The sequence below is a fragment of the Poecilia latipinna genome, unplaced genomic scaffold (assembly GCF_001443285.1).
Source record: "Poecilia latipinna isolate Pla-1442-1.1 unplaced genomic scaffold, P_latipinna-1.0 Scaffold474, whole genome shotgun sequence".
Classification (NCBI taxonomy): Eukaryota; Metazoa; Chordata; class Actinopteri; order Cyprinodontiformes; family Poeciliidae; genus Poecilia; species Poecilia latipinna.
The window spans coordinates 388,872-400,921 of record NW_015113090.1 but is presented as its reverse complement, the minus strand read 5'-3'; positions in this window follow the sequence as shown (position 1 = coordinate 400,921).

Here is a 12,050-nt window from a genome sequence, read left to right as displayed (position 1 = left end):
TGTGTTTGGTGAAGTTTTGGTTAAAACATGTTTGTTTTTCATTCAGTGGGCAGAAAATCCAGAAATTTACTCAAATAGGAGTAGAAATACTTCATAATAAAATTACTCAAGTAAAAGTAAAAATTACATTGCTGTAAAAATACTCCTAAAAAAGTTACTCATAATTGAGTAAATGTAGCTAGTTACTCCCCAGCTCTGTATTTATCTAATAACAAACTGTCATGATATGGTGACAACTTCAATAAATATGTAGAAAAACATTTTTTATAAAAGTTGCACACTGCAGCTTTAAATAACGTCAACAAATGTCTGAGTTTACTGCTAACCACTCTGAGGACGTGGAAAACAAACTTGAATATGTTGATAACTTATCTCCATTCAGGGCAGAGGCAACAGGATAAATCTTAAAATTATTCTGCATCCATTAGTTTCCCCGCTCCGTTCCCGTCGCTGCGTTTCTGTTTCCCTTCCTCCTCAGATCCTCTTCCTCCATTGGAGGAAGAAAAGGAGATGAATAAAAGTCAGCCCCCTGCTGCAGCTGCCAGCCTCACACTTCTAATGAGCCGTGACACACACACACAGACACACACACACACACACACACACACGCACGCTCATGTTGTACTTATCTAAAGTGATTTGTTTGTTCTATGTTTGCTTATTGCAGGTTTCTACACATGAAAAGTTCAACATAAGTTAATTTTAAACAGTTAAAAAGTTTCATTTTTAACAGAATTACCAACTTGGAAGCAGAAAGTCAGATAGTTTTTAAAAACAAATCAGTATACATCAGAAATGGAAGCTACAGGGGGGCTCACAGTGTGGCCCGGGGGCCATTTGCGGACTGATTGTGTGTGGCCCAAATTCAGTCCAATAACAATACAAATTTGGACTCCAGGTCAAGACTTTCTATCTTTAATTAACATTAAACAAGTAAAACATTGGCTTTAACACAACGGATTAACTTTTTACGGAGACTTTTACACTCAAATCTGCTTTTAATTAATTAAGGAAATTTGGCTAAATACACAATAGTGACATAAATCCAGATTTTATTCATTAGAATTGATTAAATTGTATTTTTTCTTTCCAATTGATACCTAGAAAATTAGCAACATCATTTTTAATCAGGCAAATCTGCAGAACATCTTTTAGGTTTTGGATCTAGAATAATTTACAAACCTTTTCCAGCACCAACCTCACTACTTTATTTGTTTAATTGAAATGTTGCATGTTTGGTTTATTGTTGAGTGGGTAAAAATCTTTTATTGTTTCTGGCCTTTGAGTCCTTTTGACTCACATCTGACTAAACGTTTGTACACTCCTGACCTACAGATTAGGCGGAAAGAGTCGGGAATCAGAAGAAATTGATGCTGCGTGTTTGGATTTGTTTGTGCGTCGGGCGAAGTCGGCGTCAAATCGATACAGACGCTTCTTCACTCACAGCTGTTGAGACGAAATGACAAGAGCAAAACATGTTTCACCCCGAGGAATAAAAGAGTTTAATAAAACAAAAAGGATTCAGCCGTGCAGCCAGGCCTAAATTAAAACAAACTCCATCATTTACATTTGCATGATTTACTGTTTTTCTCTTTTCTCTCTATCTTCCAAAAACTGGATTATAAAAGTCTTCATTCTGCTCTCGACTATCCTTTTTTTGAAGGATAATTTAGTTTACAGAGACTTAATAATTTATTTTATTTGTTGTCAAATAACCAAAGCTGAACTTTGTATAAATTATTCAACTTTAAATGAAATTTGCAAGTACACTGTAAAACTTTAAGTTAGCTTAATAAATCTGAGTATGTTGTCATTACTTAAAAACCAAAGCCTAGAGGCACAATGCATTGTGGGATACTTTGCTGGCCAATTACTACTGCCACATGTAAACCAATGTCCTAAAAGAAATCAATTATTATAACATATAAAAACAACTGAAGTTACGTTGTGTGATTTAAGTATTGCAAACCTAAAATAACTTGATAACTTTTGTTTGGCTGTCATAAATTAAATAGCAGCTCAAAATCATGGCTTGGAAACCCTGATGGCTTATGGGTAATATTTGGTGTTTTGAAATACAGTAAAGATAACAAGATAGTTTTTTGTTGTGTGGACGAACTTAAAAACATAAGCTCTTGGCACTTAAACAATTTACCTTCTGAAATATATTTTATATCTTGAACAAATACTTTTGCCCTCAATGCTTCATATATTTGTGTAAAGATAGTAACTTTAATTTTTACTGTTGTTTCAGTTATGTTAAATTTACTTCACCACAGAATCATTTTTTCAGTGTGCACTGAGGGGCATTAAAGGTTATTTCTATTTTGTTAAATTTTAAAAGTGTTTGAATAGAGAAAGGTGAAAAGTTGTCCAGCCGTCTCCTGATGTCTAAGTGGTGGTGAAAACTGGTCTGGATTGATGAAACCAAGCTTGACTTTCTTAACACTTTTTCAGGCTAAAACTGAGCAGGTCGTGTGGAGTAAACAGGTCCAATTTTAAATCTGTTTGGTAAAAGGGAAAGAAGACAAAAAGGACGTTTTAAATCTGTTGAAAGATGCTCATGAAAGCCACTCGGCTGAACTTCAGGGCTCAGTGTTTGATAAAGAAGAAAACACCTTTACCCTCCATGGTCACCCGATACGCTGATGACCTTGTAATATTAACCAGAACAGCATGTAGGCTTACAATGCAGTATTTAATAGGCACAATTATAAATTTGCAAGCAAGTCAGACAGGTTTGAGTCAAGTTTCAATGCTAACTGAGGCAGCTTGATGTGGCGGCTTATTTATGTAATAGTTCATGACTTTTCCATGTCAGAAATAGTTAAATATGTTATTTATCCAACTACACATCCAAAAGAGAGACAAAGAGTTATAAATTAACTTATAACATGAGAAAAATGTCCTGTTATAAATGAAATAATCTGATAAGTTTCTTTTAAATCATTTAAATAAGTTTTTTAATAAGTTAAATCATTTATATACAATTAGAAAGTGAATCTAATGAAATCTGTTCCAGGAGGAACATGTGGATGAAGAGATTTTTGATTTAACACAATTTGTTGATACTTGGAGACATTTTGTGTTGTCGGATACATAATGAATCAAAAAAGATTACATTTATAATAACTTGACATACTTTATCCTCACACCACCAGCTCATAGAGTGAGTGTATGCTTATGTTTTATGAAAGGAGAATTTCTGCTCACCGTGGATTTCCTGCACATTGTGAAAGTAATCGAACTGCAGTGGCTCAGTGAGTTTTCCAGGTGCCTGTGGCTAAATGCAACGAATTTTTCAATGAATTTTAATAGGTGGAAGGAACTAAAATCACTATCACTGCTGGGAAGCGAGGATAATTTCACGCTGTACAACTGCAGGATTTGTGCTTTAAAAATTAAGCACAGGGTTGTCTTTATAAATATGACAAAGTAACAGGGCCAAAATAAAAAATAAATTAAATTACAAGGAGGATAATAAAGTCATTAAATTACAAGAATAAATTAAAAAAATATAAGAATAAAGTTGTAATATTACAAGAATAAAAGACTAATCTCATAATATAAAGAGAATAAAGAAAAAAAGAATAAAATCAAAATATTACAGGAAAAAATTTTAAATAATACAAGAATAAAGTTGGAATAATATGAGAATAAAGTCAAAATTATATGAGAATAAAGTTGAAATATTACAAAAATAAAGTCAAAATAATGCAAAAATAAATTTATAATATTAATAAAAAGAATAACATTAAAAAAGGAGAAAAAAGTCAAAATATTACAAGAATAAGGTCAAAATTATATGACAATAAATTCGGAGTAATGCCAGGACAATGTCGTAATATTACTAGAATAAAGTAAAATTATGGCTTTATGTTTGTATTATTTCGGCATTATTCTTCTATGACTTTATTTTCCTAATGACTTTACTCTCCTAATTAATTTTTAATCTTTTTTTTCTCAGAATGGTCCTAATGCTCCATCATAGTCTGGGCTCATCATTTGAAGTTGGAAGGGCGTTCTACCATCACCAGTGTTTTTTTATTCTTGGCGAAGTGAAAATAACTCAGATTATGTTCTGTACGCCCTGTAAACCGTCTGATTCATTCCACCCAGTTTATCTCCTCAGTAATGATAAGCTGTTCTGTTCTGATTTACATTCACCACCTGCCTGTGTAACATCCATGAAGTCCTTTTTAAACAGCTGCAGCGTTGATTCGCTGTCAACACAGCTACGTTTTCACAAGGGCTGATAATTGGGAGAGTTCAGAAATATTTCTCTTCACACTCGGGTGTTTTTCCCTTCGACCTGCTAACGCCGGGAGCTTTGACACTTTAAAACGCTGCTCCCTCCCTGAACTGTCAATTAGTCCAACAGGATGCTGCACGGCGTTGTGTTAACGTTTGACCTGCTCCGCTGAACTCGTGGCACCTCTGTTAATCCGAAATCCCCGAAGAAAGACATCAGGGGCCTTTGTCTAAATGAGCTTATCTCACGCTGCAGGCTGATGAGAGATCATTAAAGGTGTCGTATTATTTCCAGGTGAATTGGAGAAATGCTCTTCAGTTCTTTTTTCTATTTTTAATAATTTTCCTGAAATAAATGTGGCACACAATGCATACACTGCAAAAACATAAAACCTTACCAAGTATTTTTGGTCTATTTTCTAATGCAAATATAGTATGCTTGAAATAATACAAAACTAATTTAACCAGTAACCTTTCAGCAAGATAAATGAGTTTATTTTAAGTAAATAATTCTTTAATATTGATGAAAAAGTGCTAGTTCCACTGGCAGATTATTTCAGTTATTTCACAATCGTTACCTAGCAACGCCAGCCAAGCCCAGCCCGTTACCTAGCAACCGAATTCTAGTTCTACTGGCAGATTATTTCATTAAAAAAAAAAAAGTTTTTCCCATAAAATGAAATAATGTCTCAGTGGAACTTGTACTTTTTCACCAATAATAAGGAATTATTTACTTAAAATGAGCTGTCTTTCCATGTCTTTCCATGAAGTTATATGTAAGTTAGTTCTGTCGGTGTACTAAGATATTTGTACTCGAAACAAGACCAGGGGTGTCCAAACCATTTGCTAAATTGGCTGAAATCGCCGAGTCTAAATAAGTAGTTATTTTAACTTTTTCAACTAACTAAACACACAATACTTAAATTAAGCAAATAAAGTAGATTTATGGGTTATACAAAACATGTTTATGACAAAGTGATTTGTTGCTGGAAAAGGATCTAAAACTTAAAAAGTGTTCTGCAGGTTTGCCGTATTAAAAATGATGTTGCTAATTTTCTAGGTGTCAATTGACAAAAAATAGAACACAATCAATTGTGATTAATAAAATCAAGATTTAGGTCATTCTTATTTTATGTAGTAAAGTTTATTAAATTTATTATAAGCAGGTTTGGGTGAAGCAAAGTTTGTTTTCATGTAAAAATTCTTGAGGAGATTGCTAAAAGCAAATGTTTTGAGTTATAGACAATACCTTCTTCGTCTTTCTTAATTTTGTCCTAATTAAAGATAGAAAGTGTTCATCTATACGAAAGACTTGAACTAGGGGCTAAATTTGTATCTTTCTTGAACTGAAATCAGGGGCCACAGACAATCAGTCCAGGGGCCCCAAATGGCCCACGGGCCGCACTTTGGACCCCTCTGAACTAGACCTTAAATACTTGGTAAGATTTTGTGTTTTTGCAGTGTATGCATGTATTTTTTTAATGTATTTGCCTCAAAGATTCGCCTCTGGCTCATTATATCTATAGTGTTACATTTATCATTTATCATTCTTTGATATATGAAAGGCTTTGATTCACCCTAGTTTATTTTCATCTTTAAACCTGTGAATAATTGCCCACGCTGTAGATTTTGTTCTCAGGCAATTTATTGTGACCTGAATGTTCAAGCTGTTTCTGCCTGAGAGCCGTTTTCTCACCAAACAAAAGTGAAGCACTCATTAAATTCCTTTAGAAGTAATTCATCAAAGATGGTTTTAGGCACGTAAGAGACTTTTTTATGCAACTGCAGCCATTCATGATTGGTGGAGGTATTTGTTTCAGATAGTTTCCAGTATAAATCAAGTGCTTGCTTTCTTAACTTTGGAGCATTTTGTACTTTCTGTGTGTTTTTAAATGTGGCCTGTCATGCTTCCTTGACCAGGTTCGGACTATAGGTTACACAAAAACATATTTATTAGAAAATCATTCGTAGATAATGAGAATTTAGTCTGCTCAATTCTGCCTACGAGATGTTTTTGGGACTCTTGTCACTTTAAATCCAAATTCAAACACCCTGAAACTCAGCTTTGGTTGCTAGGTAACGGGTTAGGCTTAGCTGGGGTTGCTAGGTAACGGCGCAATCAAGAGGGGCTCATTTTCCAGACCCCAAAAGACATTAACTTTTTATGTTAATGTTTTAAAACACACAAAAAATGCCTGTGTTTTTTTAAGAAACAGTAGAAACCCAAATAAAAGTACAAAAAGATACAAAATATGAATTTAGCATCTTAGTGATATAATTTCAAAATGATTTGTATCTGTCATGAAGTGGGGTTGTTGATGGTGAGGAGAGACGCTGAGACCCAGGTTATGGTGATGATGGAGATTTAATGATAACAAAGCACACAAACAGTCCAAGGCAGGCAGCACGGCAGGAACAAGCACGCAGCTAAATACCGGTAGCAACTGACAAAACGGACTAGACGGAACAAATACAAACCAGGACTTAACAGTTCTACTGGCGAGTGACGGAAACAAACCAGGACTTTACAGTTCTACTGGCGAGTGACGAACGACGACAACGACAAGGACCCGACGAGGAACACAGACAACAGGAGGGTTTAAATACACACGGGGTAATCAGGGGAATGAGACACACCAGGGAGCAATCAACGGGGAGGACAGGACAGAGACTCACAGGAACACAGGACTGAATAAACACAGAAAAACTCAAAATAAACAGAAAACCACGGATCATGACAGTATCAGATGGACTCATGCACTTTGTTATATGAATGATTTTGCATATGTATTAGCTTTATATTGAAAGGTGAGAATAAAACATGACAATAAACCTAATTGTTTACGGTCAAGTAGACTGTAAAATAAGATGTTCATATTTTGATGTATTTGCAGAAGTGCACAAACTAAGAAACAAGCAAGGCAGCTGAGCAGCGCTCACTGTAAGAAGCAGAACTTCAATTCGCCTGTGTCCTACTTTCAAGGCTCGTCTTTTAGTCTTCCTGCTGCGAGACTCTGGCTTTTAAAGAAAAACAGAGAAAGAAACAGAAACAGAGTGACTTGACATCTGTAGCTTGGCTTTTAGAGTAACACAGTATGTTTTATAGTTAAAGCCAAGGACATATAAAATCAAAAGACTGTACATGCTGTGCAGACTGAGGTTATACTTTTTCTTTTGGCTTGGAAGCTGCATGCTCAACATTTGATTTGAACTGATTTTCGCCTGGAGATTTTTCCCCTGCATTGATTTCCTCGCTGCTCCCAAGAACTGGCGCCTCACTTTGAGATGATAACTGGAACAGTGGAGTGAAAATAAACATGTTTAGGTTCTGAGTTTTCGGTTCATTGGGTTGCTCCGGACGTGGTGTGGCGTGTTCGTGAACTCTGTATTGACTGCTAAAGGTTGGATGTGGAAAATGCGTAACCATAACAACTGTGAATCTTTGCACACCACGGTGTGAGGCAGAATATCACTCAATATACTGTTGGGCAACTGCTGCACCACTGTGGAGCAGGTAAATAGTTGCTCAACCTTGAGATCCTGTAAGACTAAAAACTATTTGACTGGAGGAAACCTTCGCACCCATCGTGTTGATTTATCTAAAGGAATAATATTCTATATACAAACAATGTAATAGAAATGAGTCAGTCTTTCCCTAGTTGTTCTTTGTTGGTGTTTTAAGCCATTGTTTAAATACATTTTCTAAAAGTCAGTCTGAACTGTAAATAGTTCCTTTCTATTAAGCAATAATTATTTTGCCAAAAATGAAAAGAGGATTTTTGTATATTTCTCACGATTCAGGCTTATTTAGAATTCAAATAAATAACAAACAATAATTAGAAACTAAAAGATGTAGATCCGAACTCATCCAGAACAAAGAGCTCAAACAGAAGATAATTCTCTCAGGTTATTTCAATTCAACGTTTACACTCGGACCTGAAAATAGATGCAGAGAGATGCACAATTATATAACCGTGCATCTATGAAAAGCAGAAGTGGAGCCTCCTGCACAACCAACACTTGTCTTTTTCCAGCAGCCATTGTACAAAACCAGCTGACCAAACATGCTGGTTTGCTAGGTAATGGGTGAACTCTGCTGGGGTTGCTAGGTGACGGGCAGCGCCTGGTGATCTGTGACGTTACTTTCCGGAGGTTTTTGAAACGGCTCAAAAATTGTGAACTTATTGCCAAAAAAAATATCTGAGTGTTTTTATTAAGTGCTTGGATTGTTTTTTTAGAATTAATATAAACTCATGGAAATATAAAAACGGGCAAAATGTGAATTTTGCATAACAGGTTCATTTTAAGTTCACAGAATTTATTTGAACTGGACAAATATGGTGTACAACCCTGCAGAAAATTGCTGCTAAATCACCATTATGCCTATTTTCAAAAAGGTTTTAATTGTTTCTCCTAACAATCAAGATGCCTTTATCAGCGTCATGACTTCCCCATGACTTCTTCACTGCATTTAGTGCTTTAAATCTAGTGTCAGTAAAGATATTTTACTTCTGTTATTCACTAAAAGGTGTTTGAATCACCCCAAAGTGCATGTTTCACTGGGTCTGTGCAGTCCTGGTGCCAACTGCTCAGGAGATTAAATATGTCACATCTACTGCGTCCTCATTCACCATTAGCCAGGAGTTTGGCTAATGGCGACAAATATATCTCACCGCTTCACCTTGTGCACACTGCGGCCCCCGAGGGGAACTGACGTCTGTCATATCACAGTTTTCTAGCTGCCACAAAGCCGGAGTGGAAGTGGATGGCGAAGCTCAGGTGGATAGACGGGGCGTTTGTTGCAGCTGGAGCGAAGGGGCTTTGAGAAGGAGTTCAGAAAATTGATCGGCCATGTTTCTGTCAGTGCCTCCCTTCAGGCCCATCCGCTAACCTCACTAATCTCTGACCGTTCACCTGGAGATGTGAGATGTGACAGCACTTTCAAAGCGCTTGTTCTCATTACATGCTGCTCTGCCTCGGGTGCAGCAGGGGGAAAAGTGTATTAGCTTCAGCTGCAAAATCGCACATTGTGTTTTGTGTGGCGAAATCTTTTTAAAAAACATCCTGATGGATGAAAGTTGCAACAAAGCATCCATAATCCATCAGATTAAAAGGTGAGATGCAGGCACACTTAATTCCAACTAACTCATAAAACAAGATTTGTTCTTGGGTTAGATTTTATGGACAAAAATTTCTTACCATCTAATTACTGTTTGCCTTATCTGACAATTTAGCTCACATCCACATTAACATTCATTAAGAAAAAAGCCTCCTTGGATTAAGATTGAACAGATGTGCTTAAGCAGGTCACGTGATGGGAACATATCCTTATGAGGATTAAGAGGGTTAAACATTGAATTAATCAAGAACTACTTGTGCTTTCTTTCTTTTTTGTCCTGTTCTCTTGTTTTGGATTCACTAATGACAGATTAAAAGAGAGATTCTGCCCTGAATTTATTCATGCAAACCAGACAGATTCTCCTTTATCGGCCTTTTTTCTGTTTGGACCAAGAGAGCATCAACTTATCAACTTTTTAGGGATAAGTAACAAAAACTAGGGAGGTGCTTTGTTGTTAGCTTTTTAACGGCACAGATTTACCTCTGCAGACATTAATTAGCAGCTATTAATGAGAAAAAAAGAAAGACTTCAGGGAAAGTACATTCTGTTGTGATCTGTGGGTGTTCTGATCATTTTCTGGTCATTTTTGATTGTCTTTGAGACACACTAATGTGTAATCACTTTAATTTTATTGTCCATCCATCCATTATCTGTACACCCCTGTCCCTAATGGGGTCAGGAGGGTTGCTGCTGCCTCTCCAGGTAACGCTCCCGAGAGGCGGGGTTCACCCTTGACAGGTCGCCAGTCTGTCGCATAATTTTATTGTATTGATTTAAAACAAAAAAGAGTATGTCACTTTGGGGGTTGCTTTATTTAAGTTGTAGTTACACCCCCATGCCATGGGGTGGCGCAGTGCTCTGTGAGGCAGTATAGCGAGATCACAGGCCTTCCCTCTCCAATATGGCAAATATGTGGAACTTCTCCGGTCGTCTGTCTCATCATTTCCCTCTGGTTTACAGGTTAGTAATGAATTAAAAAAACGCATGACAGGGATTCTAAATTATAAGAAACACAGCTAAATGTGGATGAGTAAATTGTTCGGTAAACTCGATATTTTATCACGTTTTTAACTATGAAAAGACTGAAAAAGCTAAAAGACCGCCGCTGGCGCCATTTTGGTTTCGGTTTGTACTTATTTCAAGCTACTTTTTAGTTAAACAAACTCCGTTTTGTATCCTGATATTGTGTAACAGTGCTTATATAATAAGTGAGAAAGAAATGTTTACTGATTTTAAATATCTATGTTCAAAATGTTAAACGCCGAAGTTGTGCGAACATGAAAGCTAAAGATAACATTGACGGTCATTACTGCAATGGAGATGTCCGGGACAGATGGTAAAATTAAACAAGAAGAATGTTGACTTTCAGAAATGTTCTGACTTTCAAAAGTCAGGAAATATCAACTTGTGAAACTCAGAAATGTTCGTCTTTTTAGAAATTTCTTAGATTACTCTCAATATATCTTTTTTTTTCTAGCAAATTTTAAACTTTTCACGCTCACAGATTTCCAAGTATTTTTCTAGAATTTTTCTGAGATTAATCTCAATATTTTTAAGTTTTTTGGACTGAAATTTATTCTATTACTTTTTCTATTTATAGTAGTCCTAATATACTGTTGCAGTATACAGCACACCAGCTACAGTAGCTGTAAAAATTGATTTCCAACTTTTTTTAAATTATCATTTGGAAACTGCATTTTATATTTACTCAGGTTTTATCTCCTGAACTCCTGTGATCTTAATTTCACTGATGATAAAAGTGAAATAAGAAAAAGCTTCAGAAGAAGATCCAGGCCTTTAATTTTTCGGTCTCCTCCTTGCAGCGCAGCGCTGCTCTGTGTCATCTGCTGTGACCGGTAATTTATGACAGCAGAGTGAGCTGGGAGCAAACACAAACTGCAAACGTTTAACCTCTGGCTTGCCGTTGCCATGGAAACGCAGGTTGAATGACGACCTTGAAATGTTGAGGATCCAACATGATCTTACTGCGGTTTAATCAAAACCTTTGATTAAACTTAACCACATTATTTTTAGTGCCCTTCCCTCCCATTATGTGGTTAATTAACTATTAGTTAATGGCTTTTAAAAAAGAATTTGTTTTAATTTGCTGCATATTTTGCTCCAGATGTGTTGGAAACCCCAGTGTTATCTCATGATTTTTTTTATCTTTAAAATGTCTGGATAATTCTTACGTAAGAACATTTTTAAATAGAGTTTAGCATTTCTGCTTTCAGTCATTTTTCATTACAATAATTAGCCGCAATGTTTATCCAACCACAGTTTCCCTTAACATTTCTGCTAAAGCACTTAGTACTCATAAAAAAATAGTTTATACAGTGTAATGAAGTAGACAATATGTAACCATATGGTTTGAGGCTTTTTAGCGACACTAGGCAACTATGAAATAGAATTGCGTAATACTGGCATTTATAAGCAATATGATTTAGGTATGAAGAAATTCTAAATTCTTTGAACCAAATGATTGCTTAAAATTACAAAATATATGAATAAATATTTACATAAGCAGTACATCCCTAAAACAATATATTTTTAACAGTGAAACAGGGAATAAAAGCTTTTAGGACATTACAGTAAAAGGATCTTTCAGTATTTAGCTTTATTTGAAACATTGCAGAATGAACATCAATGATTGCTCAAAAATATATGCTGAAATTCAATT